Below are 19,795 nucleotides of genomic sequence, written 5' to 3' on the forward strand. Positions count from 1 at the left end.
CCTAATGCTAAATTGGGTCTTTTCTTTGACACCGTTGCCTCTAGACAGTACCTTATTAATCAATGTTTGTTTCATTTTTTAGAGATGAGCGAAGTCAAATATGTTCACTGTAGGAGACTTGGGTCTCTTCGTCCAAAATTTAATGATTTCCTCCATGTGATTTTGATATAATACCCATTTAACGAATCTCCCCTCCCTTAAAGCAATTGAGTAAATTATTGCACGATCCTCTAACGTTTCGTATTTCTTTTAAGATTGATTATGATTTTGTACTTAATTATTTCAGGCTATTATGTTGGATATGAAATTTTTTGGGGTTTTAGTGTTGTATTCCCACTCTCCACAAAGAAACACCAGGGGAGTAGCTCCAGCATTTTTGTTGAGGGGCAAGAACGGTCCATATCAGGATAGTCAATGGGCATGGACAATATAATAGTTATTTTCTCCAAATTATTGGGGGGGGGGGATAACCGCCACCTCCCCAGAAACGAAGCCCTTGAGAAACACCCGATGATTCTGAAAACTAAAAGATTCTGAATTGCTAATATTATTTCTTAAGGCGTGCCAGCAAACTTATACTGCCTCCCCTCCCCTATCGGTCAAATATGTACTAAGGGGGGAATCTCCGGCAAATTTGCGGTTGTATTGCTTGTTTGCAGTTAAAACCATGATAAAGATCTAGAATAGAGGCTCTCAAGAAGGAGACATGCTAGAACAAAGACAACTTAAGATTATTAATTTTATTTTTATTTTCGTGGTTTTGTTCGAGCTTTTATAAATTAATTTTCAGCCCCCCTCTAATGGTCTCATATAGCCATAGGCTATAAAAACTTGTCCAAAAATGATGGAAATCCTACTTTATGATAAGTGGCAAGCACAAATGAATCATATTTCTTTGCTTTTCTCATTTTATCTACTTTTGAACCAGTTTCCATTAATTATTATGCTATTTTTTATTGCCAATGGCTATATAAGAAAATTAGGCGGAAGGACAACTTGGAATGAACTATCCAAAACATGAAGAAAATCATAAAAATAAACATAAAATTAGCAATCTCTAACAGTGTCTATTTGTTCTAGCATCTTTGTCTCTTTCGAAAAGCCACTTTTCAAAACTTCAATCAATTTGAAGCGTCGTGTATGAAAAATTTACTAGGTATATGCAATTAGGGGTCAATATTTGATTTTAAAGTTCATTTAATATCAAATACACACACACACACACACACACACATATATATATATATATATATATATATATATATATATATATATATATATATATATATATATATATATATAAAGTATTTTTGAGTATTAAAGTTTATTGTTATTTAGTAAGTACTGAATTTGAGAATGCGGTAAAATTCTAGTTAATTGAATTCTTGCTATCTTGGAAAGAGTTTAGATTAGGAAAAATGAAACTTTCAGGGATGAGTCTACAGGCTAAAGTATGTCCTGAGAAGGTATTTTAAAGTACCCACCTCCACTCCTTCTCCCTCTAGAGGACTCTGAAATTTGCCTACATAACAGATTGATATGTATTGAAATTTTGACAAAACATTTTACTTTAATTTTCAGTTACTAGTTGCTTTTTCTCTACCTTTAGTTCTGAAAATGCAATTTCTGTTATTTGAGTAGAATTTTGAGCCATATCAATGTTTTTTTTTCTAAATTTAGGAAATGTATTTGCATATCTTTAAAACTTTATAAAATGGAACTGAGCAAAGTTATGAAGCTGACAACAATTTTGTTGTACTTCAATTAAGCAGAAGATCTATTTTGCAAGGTTTCACTTTTATAACACACATATTTTTAAAGGTCATCAAACGTCAGGGCCCTCTAGAGGGAGAAGGAGTAGAGGTAGTTGCTTCAAATACCTTCCCTGGACATATTTTAGTCTGTAGATTCAATCCTGAAAGTTTCATTTTCCTAACCTAAACCCTTTCTGAGATAGCAAGAAGTCAATTAACTAGAATTTTACCGAGAATGCTATAAGTAGTGTCAAGACTTGCAGGGTTTCCTTGTGGTAAGTGGGACTATATAACTAATAATTTATCTGCATTAGAGGCTGTCTACAGTCTGCTTTGACTGTAAATATTACAGTAATTTACACATTATATTTAAAATGAAAATGGATTTGTATTGAACGACATATAGTGTTCTGAACCCCCTGTGGTGTGCCTGCATACAAGGGATATACGTATATATGTTACCATGAATGTCTGAAATTGGTGAAATTGACATTCGCCGGTGAATGTCCGAAATAACTTAAATTCTCCTTGGATTCAGTCAGCGTTGCCAGTTAACTTTTACAGTTTTATGCAAGTTTTTTTTTTGTTGACAGGTTAGGTTGGGTTAGTTTTGGTTTTTAGTCCATTTATGAGATTTATAGCCTAATTTAACGTAACTTTACCCAACTTCAACTTTTACCATCAAAGCTCTCATAAGACTGAAAAAGCTGATTCGCAAAGCTAATTGAATCCAAGCAGAGAAAAATGAATGTCAGACATTCACCGGTTAATGTCGTCATCAACCAGATTTCGGACATTCACAGTAACATAAGCATTACCTAAATGAATAAAATAAAGTGCCTATTCAAAAACCATGAAAGTACAAGTTAGGCTATAAAGATCCAAAATATAGAAACTACAAAAAACCTGAGAATTTGCACTCAAGAGCTCTCTTAGACAGAATCTGTCAAACGAGGGCCCGAACCCGTCACTCATGAGTCAGATGCCAGAACCAGCAGAGGGAGAGTAAAAAAGTAGGTAGAAGGATTGAACCTTAAAACAAAAATGTTGCTCTTCACGAAAAGGGGTCTCTGCTCCCCTCAGCTGCGCTTGTAATGTTATTGCAGCTTCTTCTTTACTAAGGTTACTAGGTTAGAATTCATCCGCATTAAACGTAAAATAGTGTGTGTTTTTTTTTCAAAATAAAAATCATTTTATTTCAGAGTTTTCAACAAAAGAATTGAAATAGCTTTTACTTCAGCAACGTTCAACACTAACTGTAAATTGTTGAATGTGAGGAGGATTGTGTGGATGGGTCTCCTAAAGTTGAAGTTGTCCAAATTTTTTTTTTTTACTTATTTTCCTGTGATCTTTTTTTCAAAATATGTTTTTGGAAATATGAAATCAATCATTATGCAATAACTGAGTTTGGAAAAAATATGACTAGGCCAAGTGTTTAGAACTTCTGTCAAATTAGATAAGAACCACATAGACACTTGTAGCTACATATAAGAACAAAATATCGGGGAATAATGGGAGGTTATTTTCTTGCTAAAAATGGATAGACTCATCACTACACAAAGGTGGACCAAGAGCAAAAAGAGGGGGGGGGGTCAATGTGATAAGGGTGTGATAATTCTGAATCACATTGGGATTGTGAATCAAAAAATTCTATTAACTTATTTTACCTGAAAAGCATTTGCCATTCTTTTAAAAATTTACTATTTGATTTGTTTTAATAACATTTATACATTTGGTAACATTTAGTAGAAAATTACTACAATAAGTAGAAAATTTAAAACTGAAGCTTAAATATTCTCCACACTCTGAGGAGTTAAAATGATTTTCAATTATTTGCCTTTGAAATTTTTACAAAATTGCTAGAATTATAAGCCATTTTTTTATGATTTCCTCTTCTGGAAATAACAAGCATGATTGAACAATGTAAGTAAGGGATTACTATATAAAATACTCGAGAAGAAGAATATTCTAAAATAGTTATTATGGTTCCAGCGGTAGCTCCAACTTAGTAAAGAACGGAACATGTCCCGTACCATCCAAAAATAAAAAAAATGTTTTAAAATAAAAAAAGGCTAGTGAGAGAAATCAACATTTGCAGCTGATTCCGGAATAGCCACTATTATCTCGATTAATCTTAACAGTAAAGTACTGTTTTGAAAACAGATTTATGGGAATTTTGAAAACTAGCCTTAAACCCCCTAAAATGGCGTTGGGCCGAATCAAAAAGTGCATCACTAGAATTGTTTTTGCCAAAAACAAATACAGGATCATGCAATCTCCCAGCCTGAACAACAAGAAAATCACTTTTTGGCACACGTAGCATTGATGTGTCCTCTTTTTTCCTTTTGTTCTTCACTGCTAGTGTGGCTCTGGAATATCATAAAGAGCTGTCTAAATATATCTCTAGAGATGGAACTTAGGCTCTCAGCATTATGAAACCTATACCCCACCTTCTGAGCCACAGAGGCTTAGAATAGATATCGTTTTTAATGAAGTGTTGTTACCACACAGTTACTTGAATTCAGTTTCAGTTGTAAGGTAAACCCTTACATTTACTGTAGCATAGTAAGTGGTATACACCAAATGGTGAATATACTTATTGGTAAAAGATTTTGCCAAAAATGACCTCCAGTCAGGGCCGTATCCAGGATTTTTTTTTCGCAGGGGGGGGGGGGTAAAAAAATTCAAAAACGTCAAAGATTTATCTGTGTTCATTTTTGTTTGGTTTGTAAGATTCAAATAAAAATTTCGAGGGGGGTTCAGACCTCTTAACCCCTTCCCTTGGATAGGGCCTTACCTCTAGCTATTTTAATATTTACTGAAATATCTTGAAATAAATAAAATAATGTTCAAAAACCAAAGCTGAAAAATAGTTGGGTAAATGTTTACTTTCGTTCCAAGTGCTCTAGTGAGTATTATTGCATACTAGCTGTTGGGGTGGCGCTTCGCGCCAACCCAACACCTAGTTTGTGGGGCGTTTCGCGCCCCCAAAGCCACCCCCCCCGCGCGTGTAAGTCGTTACGCGCCATATTAGTTACGCACCATTGTAGTTGTGTCCCTGTGTCCCACCTGTGAATACAGATAGATACAATTATTTATGTTTTTAACTACGTAAAACATGCGAATATACAACATTCTTCGCTGTCCCATTGTCTGTGCATATAAATAGATTGTCAGGTTTACTGACTCTTGAACATGCAACATATAATTGTCCATGGGAAAAACAATCCGTATTCAGATCTATACCTCATTATTCTAATAATGTGTCCCTGTGTCCCGGTCGTCATTTATATTCCCTGTGTCCCGGTCGCCATTTGTGTCCCGGTGTCCCAGTTTGTAATTGCTTTTTGAGTGTCCCGGTCGTCGTTTGTGTCCCGGTCGTCATTTGTGTCCCGGTGTCCCGGTCTGTAATTTCTATTTGAACAATCCCTGTGTCCCTGTGTATATATATGTTTTTAACTACCTAAAACTTGCGAATATACAACATTCTTCGCTGTCCCATTGTCTGTGTATATAAATAGATTGTCAGGTTTACCGACTCTTGAACATGCAACATATAATTGTCCATGGGAAAAACAATCCGTATTCAGATCTATACCTCATGATTCTAATGATTGCCCTTGAGCTTTGTTGATGGTGATTACTAATCGAACATTCCCTGTGTCGCTGTCATCATTTATATATCCCACCTGTGCTCTAGCGTACCCGTTGTAGTTGTGTCCCTGTGTCCCGGTCGTCATTTATATTCCCTGTGTCCCGGTCGTGATTTGTGTCCGGGTGTCCCAGTCTGTAATTTCTCTTTGAGGTTCCCGGTCGTCATTTATATTTCCTGTGTCCCGGTCGTCATTTGTGTCCCGGTGTCCCGGTATGTAATTTCATCAGTTAACAAACATGACGTCAGTCGACAAACAACTTCATGACGCATACAGCTCAATCCTTATAATGACGTCAGTCGACAAACATGACGTCAGTCGACACACAAACATGACGTCACTCGACACACACACACAGACAACTTATTTTTATATATATAGATAGCAAGATTATGATGATCACATAGGCCTATTGTTTTCTTTTCATTATTAGAAGCGCATCCATTTCTGATTGACCCTCCTCCTCGAAGGGGCAAACTAAAAATGCATAAAGTGGGCTTACTTACAGGTAACATTACCCATAGAGCGAAGCGTATTAGTCCATTAGCCCCGCGGACAGCGGGGCGAGGTTTGTATTCTATATTTATTGAACAAAGGGTAAAAAAACTAAAAAAAAACCTTAAACGAGGTTTATTAAATAAATATAGAATACAGACCTCGCTCCGCTGCCCACGGGGCTGATTGACTAATACCATTCGCTCTATAGGTAATGTTACTTATAAGCAAGCCCACTACGAATTTTGAGTTTGCCCCATGGAGGAGGAGGGTCAACCAGAAATGGATATACTTACAGAATTAGCATTTCTAAGTGCTCTAAAGTGGAAACTATGCTGTTTTGAAGCATAGTTTCCAGTTTAGAGCACTTGGAACGAAAGTAAACATTTACCAATAGTTGTGGTGCTGTTTCAGAAATAAATTCAGAAATACTAAAAACTACAGCACCAAAGGACTATTAAATCTTTCTGAGCACTGTTGCAGCTCTTATTCAAAGTTCATTTATAGTAAAGGTTGTAATAAGCAAGGACGTATTCAGGATTTTCCCGGGTGAAGGGGTGCATTTTTGGAGAGGTTTCACGAAAAAATCCACAAAACGCATAATTTTTTTTATATGCATTTTTGTATTTTACAGTTTCCTATAAAACTCTGGGCTATAGGCTGGGCTATACAACGCTTGTTTCTTGTTAGACATATGGTGCCTCTTAGAAATCCCATTTACCGCAAAATAAACCGTTTCCTCAATGTATGGTGACCTCTTTCGTTGAAAGTAAGGAACAAAACATAGTGTCATGAAACTTTCCGATTTCCTACAAGAAAAAAAAACATGGCTAAAGTTGTTTGTACTAAATTTGCAGAATAGCGGCTCTTCTGAAGTAGACATGCTAGACCAAAAAAAGTTATTTTATATTCCTAATTTAAGGCTCTTTTAAAGCCAAGGTCGTGATTGTGACAATTTTTTGTGGTTGCAGTTGCGTCTTTGATAGTGGATTCTCAAAAACACAACTTTATTCTCAAAAGATCATAAAATCAATAATTTAAGAATATCTCTTTTGGTTTTACCATGTCTCTTTCAGGAGAACCACTATTCTGCAAATTTACCAGTTTTTATGGCACTTGGCATTTACCAAGTGACATATAGGGATCGCAATTTCTGTCGGTATGTGTCTTTCTGTCTGTCTGTCCCGGTTTTGATAGTTTGGGCACTTCCAGATAAGCTAGGACGATGGAATTTGGCAGGTGCATCAGGAACCAGACCAGATTAAATTAAAAATAGTCGTTTCCCGGATTCGACTGGACGGTTAGTTCGGAAAAATTAGAAAAAATGAGGTATTTTTAACTTGCAGACGGGTTATTGGATCTTAATGAGATTTGATATTTAGAAGAATATTGAGTCTCAAAGCTCTCATTTTAAATTCTGAGCGGATCTGGTGACATTAGGGGGAGTTGGGGGGGGGATAAAATCTTGGAAAACGCTTAGAGTCGAGGGATCGGGATGAAACTTGGTGGGAAAAACATTCACAAGTCCTAGATACGTGATTGACATAACTGGAAGGATCCGCTCTCTTTGGGGGAGTTGGAGGGGGGGGGGAGAATTAATTCTGAAACATTAGAAAAAAAGAGGTATTTTTGACTTACGAAGGAGTAATCAGATTCTAATGAAATTTGATGTTTGGAAGGAAATCGTGTTCAAAGCTCTTATTTTAAATCCCGACTGGATCTGGTGACATAGGGGGGAGTTTGAGGGGTAAACCTGAAATCTTGGAAAACGCTTAGAGTGGAGGGATCAGGAAGAAACCGGGGAAAATAAGCACAAGTCCTAGATTCGTGATTGACATAACCAGAACGGATTCTCTCCTTTTGGGGGAGTTGGGGGGGGGGTTAATTCGGGAAAAAGAAAAAATAGGTATTTTTAATTTACGAACGAGTGATTAAATCTTAATAAAATTTATATTTAGAAGGACCTCGTAACTTAGACCTCTTATTTTAAATCCCGACAGGATCCAGTGTCATTGAGGGGAGTTGAGGGGGACTGTAAATCTTGGAAAACGCTTAGAATGGAGAGATCGGCATGAAAATTGGTGGGAAGAATAAACAAATGTCCTAGATACGTGATTGACATAAATGGACTGGATCCGCTTTCTTTGGGAGAGTTGGGGGGCCTAATTCGGTAATTCGGAAAAAATTAGAAAAAATGAGGTATTTTTAACTTACGAACGGGTGATTGGATCCTAATGAAATTTAATTTTTGGAAGGACCTCGTGTCTTAGAGCTCTCAATCTAAATCCTGACCGGATCCAGTGATATTGGGAGGAGTTAGGAGGAAGAAACCGGAAATTTCGAAAAAATGCTTAGAGTGGAGAGATCATGATGATACTTGGTGGGAAGAATAAGCACAAGTCCTAGATACATGATTGAAATAACCCGACCGGATTGGCTCTCTTTGGGGGAATTGGGTGGGGTCCAGTGCTTTGGCGAGTTGGGTGCTTCTCGACGTGCTAGGACAATAAAAATTGGTAGGCGTGTCAGGGACCTGCACAAATTGACGTGATAAAGTCGTTTTCCCCGGTTCGACCATCTGGAGGGCTCCAGATGCAAAATTACAAAAAATGAGGTATTTTTAACGTACGAATGGGTAATCGGAGCTAATGAATTTTGATATTTAGGACCTCGTGTTTCAGAGCTCTTAGTTTAAATCCTGATCGGTATTAAGCCTCTGATTTTCCTTTTAAACCCATCTATTGATTCTTAGAATTTTGCTAGAGCTCATGCCATATGAGCTCTTGGCTCTTCTGACCTCGTCACAAGTGCCATATGAGCTATTAGCTCCCGCTATTAAAGTTAGTGAAAAGCCATAGCACTATTGTCTACGCAAATAACATTCTTGGCCTTAAAGACAAATATTGATCTGAAGCTAGATCTATCAGCACAAATATCGGTGAATAATTGGAGGCTATTTTCTCGTCAAAAATGCATATACTCATTACGACACAATGGTGGATCTAGAGACAAATCTTGGGGGGAGGGGTGCGACAAGGGCGTCAATAATTGAACAAATTAACAAGTTTACTCAGAAAAAAAGAATGGAAAACGGGATGAGGGTGCCAGAAAAATCTCAGGACTCTCAGGAGGGTGGACCCACGCCCTTATATCCATCCCTGTCACCAAAAATCACTTCTTGGCTCCACAGAATTCTGATACACATTGTGATTGTAAATTACAAAATTCTATTAACGTCTTAGACCCGAAAAGCATTTACAAACCTTTTAAAAATGTGTTATTTATAACTAGTTTTAATAGCATTCATACATTTAATAACATTTACTCGAAAACGTTTAGGTCTCCTTCTGGAGAGCCGCTATTCTGCAAATTTACCGTTATTTCTTGAAGTTAGTGAAGGGCAATAGCCCTATGGTCTACGCAAATAATATTCTTGGCCTTAAAGACAAATACAGTTTCCGTTTTCTTTTTTTGTTCTGTTTACGCCATGACCCTAAATTTCTCTTGCGAGGAACAGATGTCACGGAATGAATCAACAACCCGCTTCAATGGAAATGGCAGTTCAATAATCTTCACAGTCGTGGGTGGTCAAGAATCTGAAAGAAATTTTCAGTGATAGTGAATTCGGCACAGCATGCTGTTCGTAAATTTTAGATAAGATGAGAATTCAATGAAATCAGGGTTACTTTACTTAGGAGTTCGAAATTCCCTGTGGAATAGTGATTAAATAAAAAAAAAACATATTTTTTTTAACTGAAAGTAAGGAGCAACATTCAAAACGAACAGAAAAAATATTCCGTATATGAAAGGGGCTGTCCCCTCTTCCACGCCCCGCTCTTTACAATAAAGTTTTACTATTTCTCACAACTCTACTTTATAAAATAATAAAAAACTTTAGCGCAAAGAGCAGGGCATTGAGTAGGGGACAGCACCTTTCATATACGGAATAATTTCTGTTCGTTTTAAGTTTTAATGTGGCTCCTTACTTTCAGTTAAAATACTTAAGTTTTATATTTAATTTCTGACCGTTTTTGAATTAATGCAGCTTTTGAATTTGACTCATTAATTTTGCTTATTAATTTTACTTTCACAAACTAATAATAACTTTGTAATAACCTAGGTTTGATTTTTGTTTCAGTTGTTTTAGAATGACTTCTGAATCGCAAAGGCTATTTATTTGGAATAATAGTCTCTTTTAAAATTCAAAAACGAAACCTTAGCGTAAGAGTGAGCTCTACTGAGGAGCGGCAACCCCTTTCATATACTTAGTATGTTCTGTTCGTTTTAGGTTTTAATGTTGCTTCTTACTTTCAGTTGAACAAACTTGTTTATTTATTTAATTGCTGATTGTTTTGTAAATGGTATCGGGAAATACAGCCCCCCCCTCTGCATGAAAAATCCCCTTCTCTCATGAGAAATTTCTCCATGGAAAGATTCTCCCACGTAACTTAAATTTATGATATTTGCGGAACTAATATTGCTAGGCACAGTAAAAAAAAAAAAAAAAAAAAAAAAAAAAAACAGCCAAAGAGGCCGAAACTATTTGTATGAAAATGAGTCACAAGTTGAGCAATTCTAAAATGACTGGAATGAATTAAAGATAAGATCTTTAAAAGATATACGTAATAATTTATGTTTGTTTAAGTTTTAATGTTATTCCTTATTTCCAGTTGGGAAAAACTTGCCTTTTATGGCACTTGGTATTAACCAAGTGACATATAGTAATCGCCAATTCTGTCGGTCTGTCGGTCGGTCTGTCGGTCCCGGTTTTGCTACTTTAGGCACTTCCAGGTAAGCTAGGACGATGAAATTTGGCAGGCGTATCAGGGACATGACCAGCTTAAATTAGAGATAGTCATTTTCCCAATTTGACCATCTGGAGGGAAGTGGGGGGCCGGTTAATTCGTAAAAAATAGAAAAATGAAGTATTTTTAACTTATGAGCGGGTGATGGGATCTTAATGAAATTTAATGTTTGGAATGATATTGTGTCTCAGAGCTCTTATTTTAAATCCCGACAAGATCTGATGACATTGAGAGGAGTTGGAGGGCGGAAACCTAAAATCTACACCTAAAAACACTAAGAGTGGAGGGATCGGGATGAAACTTGATGGGAAAAATAAGCACTAGTCCCAGATACATGATTGACATAATCGGAACGGATCCGCTCTCTTTGGGGTAGTGGGGGGGGTAATTCTGATAAATTAGGAAAAATGAGGTATTTTTAACTTACGAACGGGTGATCGGATCTCAATGAAATTTGATATTTAGAAGGATCTTGTGTTTTAAAGTTCTAATTTTAAATTCCGACCAGATCCTGTGACATTGGGGGGAGTTGGAGGGGGAAACCGGAATTTTTGGAAAACGTGAACATTGGGGTATTTTTATCTTACGAATAGATGATCGTATCTTAATGAAATTTGATTTTTAGAAGGAATTCATGTCTCAGAGCTCTTATTTCAAATCCCGACCAGATCTTTTGACATTGGGGGGAGTTGGAGGAGGAAATCTTAGAAAAACACTTGGAGTGGAGGAATCGGGATGAAGCTTGGTGGATAGAATAAACAAATGTCCTTGATACGTGATTGACAGAATCGTACTGGATTCGCTCTCTTTGGGGGAGTTGGGGGGAGTGGTTCAGTGATTTGGCGAGTTTGGTGCTTCTGGGCGTGCTAGGACGATGAAAATTTGTAGGCGTGTCAGGGAGCTGCACAATTTGACTTGATAAAGTCTTTTTCCCAGATTCGACCATCTGGGGGGCTAAAGGGAGAGGGAAAATTAGAAAAAATTAGGTATTTATAACTTACGAGTGGGTGATCGGATCTTAATGAATTTTGATATTTAGAAGGACATCATGACTCAGAGCTCTTATTTTAAATCCTGCCCGGCATTAAGCCTCTTATTTTCCTTTTTAAATCAATCTATTGATTCATAGAATTTTGTTAGAGCTCATACCATATGATCTCTTGGCTCCTAGCTCTTCTCGCCTCGTCACAAGTGCCATATGTGCTGTTAGCTCTTGTTTATTATTAAATAAAAAAAACAAGTTTTTTCAACTGAAAGTAAGGAGCGACATTAAAACTTAAAACGAACAGAAATTACTTCGTATATGAAAGGGGCTGCTTCCTCATCAACGCCCCGCTCTTTACGCTAAAGTTCGACTCTTTCTCTCAACTCTTCTTTTTAAAACAGTAAAAACTTTAGCGTAAAAAGCGGGGCGTTGATGAGGAAGCAGCCCCTTTCATATACGAAGTAATTTCAAAGTTTGTAAATTGTAGCCCCTCCCACGGGGACTGTGGAGGAGTAAGTCGTTTCCAAAGACATAGTTATAAGGTTTTTCAAATACGTTGAATAAAATGGCTATCTCAGGATTTTGATCCGTTGACTTTGGGAAAATAATTAGCGTGGGAGGGGGCCTAGGTGCCCTCCAATTTGTTCGGTCACTTAAAAAGGGCACTATAACTTTTCATTTCCGTTAGAATGAATCCTCTCGCAACGTTCTAGGACAACTGGGTCGATACGATCACCCCTGGGAAAAAGAAAAAAAACAAACAAAAAAAAAAAAACAAACAAATAAACACGCATCCGTGATCTGCCTTCTGGCAAAAAATACAAAATTCCATATTTTTGTAGATAGGAGCTTGAAACTTTTACAGCAGGGTTCTCTGATACGCTGAATCTGATGGTGTCATTTTCGTTAAGATTCTATTACTTTTAGGGGGTGTTTCCCCCTATTTTCTAAAATAACACAAATTTTCTCAGGCTCGTAACTTTTGGTGCGTAAGACTAAACTTGATGAAACTTATATATTTAAAATCAGCATTAAAATGCAATTCTTTTGATGTAGCTATTGGTATCAAAATTCCATTTTTTAGAGTTTTGGTTTCTATTGAGCCGGGTCGCTCCTTACTACAGTTCGTTACCACGAACTGTTTGATTTAATAACCACAAGCCGAACAGATACAGTATCTTTGGTTTATTATCACATAATAATCATAGTTATGAAGCTGCTTGAAGTAAAATTAAATGCTAAGATTGACCGGAAAATAACACCAAGCAAATTCTTACTTATATCGGTCATTATTTTACAAAATTCCAACTTCAGCGTAAAGAGCGAGGTACTGACGAGGGAGAGAATTTCCTCATATACGTAACATGAGGGGGTTCTTTCCCTCGTCAATAATTCTATTCTAATTCTTTAAGAATAACTCCTGAGCCACAAAGCCCGTTTAATTAGAATAAATAGCTCTTTTGAAATTACTAAACATACTTTAGCGGCAAGAGTGAGGTATTGACGGAGGGATGAACCCCCTCATACATGTAATAATTTCTGATCGTTTTAAATTTTAATATTACTTACTTACTTTCAGTTGAAATAAGAAATAGTCGTTTTCCCAATTTGACCATCTGGGGGGGGGAGTGGGGGCCTGTTAATTCGGAAACAATAGAAAAATGAGGTATTTTTAACTTACGAACGGTTGATCAGATCTTAATGACATTTGATGTTTAGAAGGATATCGTGTCTCAAAGCTCTTATTTTAAGTCCCGGCCGGATCTGATGATGTTGGGGGGAGTTTGGGGGAGCCTAAAATCATGGAAAACGCTTAGACTGGAGAGATCGGGATGAAACTTGGTGGGAAAAATCAGCAGAAGTCTTAGATACGTGATTGAAATAATTGGAACGGATCTGCTCTATTGGGGGGGGGGTTAACTCGGAAAAAATAGAAAAAATGACGTATTTTTAACATACGAAGGAGTGATCGGATCTTCATGAAACTTCATATTTAGAAGGACCTCGTAACTCAGATCTCTTATTTTAACCTCAACCGGATCCAGCGTCATTGGGGGGCAGTTGGGGGGGGGCGGGAATCTTAGAAAATACTTAAAGCGGAGAGATCAGGATGAAACTGGATAAGAAGAATAAAAACCTGTCTAAGATACGTGACTGACTTAACCGGACCGGATCTGCTCTCTTTGGGGGAGTTGGGGGGGGGGTAATTCGGAAAAAGATGTATTTGTAACTTACGAACGGGTGATCAGATCTTAATGAAATTTGATATTTAGAAGGATCTTGTGCTTTAAAGCTCTAATTTGAAATTCCCACTAGATCCTGTGATATTGGGGAGAGTTGGAGGGGGAAACCGGAACTCTTGGAAAACGTGAAAATTGGGGTATTTTTATCTTACGAATAGGTGATCGGATGTTAATGAAACTTGATATATATAGAAGGATCTTATGTCTCAGGTGCTCCATTTTTGACTCGAATTGGATTCGGGGACATAGGGGGTTGGAGGAGGGAAACAGAAATCTTGGAAGACGCTTAGAGTGGAGAGATCGGGATGAAACTTGATGGGAAGAATAAGCACACGTTCTAGATACGTGATTGACATAATTGGAATGGATCCGTTCTCTTTTGAGGAGCTAGAGGGTGTTAATTTGGAAAAACTAGAAAAATTGAGGTATTTTTAACTTAAGAACGGTGACCGGATCTTAATGAAATCTGATATTTAGAAGGAATTCATGTCTCAGAAAATGAAGCTTGGTGGATAGAATAATCAAATGTCCTTGATGCGTGATTGACGTAAACGTACTGGATTCGCTCTCTTTGGGGGAGTTGGGGGGGAGGGGTTCAGTGATTTGGCGAGTTTGGTGCTTCTGGACGTGATAGGACAATGAAAATTGGTAGGCGTGTCTGGAAGCTGCACAAACTGACAGTCGTTTTCCCAGATTCGACCATCTGGGGGGCTTTTTTTAGCCCCCCAGAAATACATTTTACGTATTACGCGCGAAATACATTTTATGTATTTCGCGCATTTTGCTTCAACCAACCTCCTGCAATCAACCTCTGAATCTAGTTTGTAGCAATAGCTGCCACATGGTAAAGAGCGAATAATGGCACATGGTAGCCAAATGTTTAAACACGAACGTGTTTATAAAAACTAATAAAAAGTCTTTCTTAACAGAAGCTAATCTCAGAACTAATAAACTAGCAATTACTTTACTACTAGTTCAGAACAGAACACAAAAAAACAAACACAGGAATTGTTTTCTTATATTAGAGACAGTTCTTTAGGACTTTTTTTTTTTAATTACAAAACTAAGCATGATACTGTCGTATTTTATGGTGCAAACTTGATAAGTGAAGTTTGGTGAATGCTAATGAAATAAAACGAAATATCATGAGAATTTAGTAAGAAAATTATGGAAACTACAACAAAGAATGATGGTAGGGTGGCCACACAGAACGCATTACATTATATACCTAACATAACCAAAATACCACCTAAATATTTAATTAAAATATAGCTACAATGTAGTTTTCCACAGAGCCGAAGCTAATTAAATCGTATAAAGACCGTGAAAATCGGTTATTGTCTCGTTTTTGCGATCCAAATTCTCTAGTGTCTACCATATAATACAGAAGTACCCTAAACATTCCTTGTTTCTTATGCTGAGTTTTTTGTTTTCAACAAAGCGCTAGCTTTACATATTCCTACAAATATAGGGAAATTTCATGAGTCAGTTCCGTTATTTGTGTAGATATATATTGCATAGCCGACGGTTCCAGACGGAAGCGCAACAGTAAACATAAAATTTTCGTTCTCTCACGTTTCCCCCTTCAGGGGGTGGCGCTTTCTCCTTCAAAAATTATTGAAAATTAAACGTCCAAGTTGAAAATGTCCTAGTTGCCAATGTTCTTTAATGTCCTAATTGCAACTTTGTTATGGGGATGATAGAAATGGGGCTCAAGGGTACTGTATACTGTTTACAGACATCAATCAACATAGAATCACTGAATTTCGTAGGTGGTGCGGATCGCTTTAGACTTTTTTTTACTGGGGGACCTGGTTAACATCGATCGCTCTTAAATCGGGACAAGCTATTGATTTTTAGAAGAATCACATTCTATTCAAAAGACAATAGTCTAACACAGGCTAATAGAAATGTGCCAAAACCGGTATCTTTAGAAAAAAACAATGCGAATTGTTAAAAATTGCTTGTTTTCTTTTAAGTTCAAAATATGGCTTATTGATACAACGTTTCTAAGGCATCAGTGCACAGAGGGCCTTTAGACCCAAGCCTCCACAATCGAGTTCCTGTTTTTTCGACAATTTTTATTGTAACTCGACCTTTTGCTTTCCATGTAACTCGACTTTGTACCTTCCATGTAACTCGACCTTGTACCTTCCATGTAACTTGACCTTGTAACTTCCATGTAACTCGACCTTGTATCTACGCAGCATTTTTTTTTACGACTGGAAAATCCCGGTAGTCAAGACAATATAAATTTATATATGCTGTGGAACATGCTTCCAAAAGAGCTGAGATGTAGGAGCTCCCTCGGGTCTTTCAAAAATAATTTAAATAAATATTTAGTTAAAGGTCAATAAGTGAAAGATAAAAAAAGAAAGATAATTAAATTAGATGAAGTTTAGATTTTTTTTAGTTTATTTAGGTGAGATGGTTGTACGTCCGGGGAAGGAGGGAGGAACCCTATGGTTAAGATTAAAAAAAATATATAATGAGGAGGCGTGTGGTTGTGTCGAAGAGTGAAGTGGGAGCCTTATTGCGTGTTAGTGAAGAATCTTTTATGTTTATGGGTTTCAACGTGAGTTTTGTCGCAGAGCAGTGCACTTTAAGTATAGTTATTTCCTTTTTTTAAATTAAACCCGATTGAACCTTGAACCTATAATGAATTTTAAAGCCAATCGGCAAGATTTATGGAAAGCCACACAAGTTTGAAGCCCCTCCCTCTTCTTCTGAGCCAGAATTCACTAATTTTTGATGGATTTTCCTTCAAAGTTGTCGCTCCACACTGAATATTAACCCTATATAAAAGTCTGTTTACTGCCTCTCCTCATTTTAATTTATCTTCTGGCAAAGACACTATAAATTCTACTGTAAAATATCCAAACTTGCTGTAAGACAGCCTTCTCGTAAGTCACCGTTATTTCTGGCAAACAAAAATAGGTAAATAATAAGCATGTGGATTATATAGTCACAAAGAGTTGACAAACAGGAACTTGCTTACATGTCACTACCCCAACTATACTACCTTTGTTTTAAACTGTATATTAAATGACTGTGTCCATAGATCGATGTAAACAATGCCAAAGGTTCACATTGAGGCTCACACAGGAGCAAATTTTGCTTATTACTACAATTTAATTGTCAATTTTGACGATTTTAGTTGCTCTGTCACGTGATTTTTATCAAGATAGAGCAATTCAGCTTATACCGTGGAACGGAGTGATTTTTCTAACAATTCATAAATTTAATGTTTAAAATTGTGTATTGCAGCATTTTTTTTTCTGTGTGAACAAGGGGGAAGAAAACAAACTATCCCTCTCTATTCCTTTATACACTATCCAATATCCCTCTCCCAGAATAAAGGGAATCTAAAAATAGAAACATCGCCGAATAATGTTATCCGATATACCGTTAGTAATAGAAACTAAACATTGGAATAAACAGAAACGGTGTTTTTAAGAACGCCTATAATAAAAATTTCAATTTGCTTTTTAGAAAAAAATCTTTTAGTACGTAAAATTTTAAAAGTTTGGAGGAGCTCACAACAAAGTATTTAATCGACAGAGAGGGAATAAAATCAGTGTTGCCCCCGCAAGACATAAGTCGGTATTGCCGACCGAAGGTTGGTGCAACACTTAAAGCTGCCTAAGTAAAATGTTTCATTTTTCTCTTTAGGATCAATTTTTTTCAATCACTTTCTTTTTGATTTTTAAACCTTAACTCAGATTGATTCTGTCATTGTGTCATTGTGATTTTTTTCAATAACCGTAATTTCAATAAAATGGATTAGAATATATTATACCTTCAGAATTAATGGTCAAACGACGAACTTAATTACAAAATTGCTGCACAATCGCTCAAAAGTAAAGTGAAAGATAATTCATTCTTCACTTTTTCTAAGTTGGTAGAAGACAAGTATATACGCCAAGGCAACACCGAAAAGATCCTTTACAAATCGTCGTGAAATTCTAATAACGCCACCAAATTCTAGTTTGGGTTCCAGATTTTGAACAATGGAAACTTTCAGAGCAAGCATTCTGTTATTACTTCTCAGTGCTTTTCTTACAAGTTCGAGCTTTAAACTTTCCAGCTTATTAACCAAAAGATCCGCACTGATTGCACAACATATAAATCTTAAAATATGCTCGGATGTAAAAATTATGCAATAAACTGAAAGTAGCTCAAGTTCTTCTGGATTTGTTAGAATATTTTCCAGTATCATAATGAAATTTGTTACTAGGCTAAACATTCCAAAACTAAACTGGAGGAAAAAATAGCTCCCAAAATTGCACGATAATTTCTGAAGTAGCAAATTAAAACCAAGATATAAATCAATTTTGGCATTTGTATCATACAAGTTCAAATTTGATTCTTCTAATGCCTTTGAACAAATCCTACAAATTGAGAAAAACATCCATGATACCATTTGCTGATAAAAATATGGAAATCCAAAAAGAAATGATTGAACCCACGCTTCATTATTAGAAGTTTTCCCATACAAATAAATTCCTGCTACTGTTTGAGCTGCTGACCAGACTAGTACCATTACTGTTTCTATTTCTTGAATCAATATACTTCTTTTCGATAAATATCTTACTACATCATTTCTTAAAAATGAAAAAAACTTGCATAGCTCTTTTGACATAATCCCCACTGCACTTCCGAAAAACAGTATAAATGAAACTAGCCAATCACAGTACTTGCTTATGTTAAATAGTGCATTACCTCTGAGTGCCTTTACCCCATACCCAATCTCTATCATGTTAGCAGTTATTAGAACTATGAATAACGTAAAAGACACTAATCTCACAGTCAAACGATAGCCTTTATCAAAACAAGATAAATAACTATATTTATAAATTATTTCTATTGCTGATAATATTGTGTTAGACTCCATATCCACAAAGAAACTTCAAATAAGGTTACAAAGAAGGTATATATGCTTTATATCGTTTCCAAGGAAACTTAAATGTTTTTGCTCGGCAAACATAAATATTTACAGTTTACAATGCTTTAATAGCGTTGTGTTTTAGAAGTGGGTGTTAAACTGGTTTCCTAGTTCATATTTATTTTAACTTAGTCCTGATTATCCATTTTAATTTTCTGATCGTTTTAGGTTTCACTTACTAATTGATAGTAAGTTCTCCAAGCTTTAAATTTGACTTGTCGTTTAAATTTATATCATAGTTTTAGGTTTTAACATTTTTCTTTTTTTTTTATAAGGAGTGCTAGGAATCCATACTAGAAACCTATACTAGGAACCAAGACGCTTGCGCAAGTATGCTTAAAAACATTAATAGTAAAACCAAGTAATTTTTAAATACACGCAACTGAAACCAATCATTGACGCTTAGGGACACTTTGAAAATTGGTACTTTTGAGACAAAAAATAATGCTGGCTACCGGCTTTTGGTATAAAATTAATTTAAAAAAACTAAGTTTTCTGAGGGAAGTAAAGAGCAAAGTTGAAACTTAAAACAGACGAAAATTGTTACTTCACATATATATAAATAAAATTAGTACAAATAAACCAGCTAATTATGTTTCCCTAAGTTTCTAGGATTATAGAAAAGTAGCACTTTACTGAAAACACAAAAGTCAAGCATAAAAAACACGAATATTGACTTGGGAGTCAGAAGTGAGTATTTAGCCTGGCAATAATAAACTAATCTACAAAGATTTTCATAGTCTTACACCAATTGTGACACCAGTTCCAAAAATTGTAGGGAGGTATATGGACTAACAACAAGTCCTTTCACCTCTTTGACTTCTTCTTCAGAAAAACTAGCTACTGGAAGCGCTATTCTGCTCCAGTCTGCGAACAATGGATATATACAATTATGAACAATAATAAACTGTTATT

The 19,795-nt window shown here is 36.2% G+C and overlaps 1 long non-coding RNA gene across 1 annotated transcript in view; it reads left to right on the forward strand.

Annotated features, from left to right (window-relative positions):
* LOC136036066 (uncharacterized) overlaps nt 1-19,795 on the forward strand; it is a 34,922-nt gene that overhangs the window by 477 nt on the left and 14,650 nt on the right. The window lies entirely within an intron of this gene.

Source organism: Artemia franciscana, chromosome 15 (assembly GCF_032884065.1).
Source record: "Artemia franciscana chromosome 15, ASM3288406v1, whole genome shotgun sequence".
In the NCBI taxonomy this organism is placed as follows: Eukaryota; Metazoa; Arthropoda; class Branchiopoda; order Anostraca; family Artemiidae; genus Artemia; species Artemia franciscana.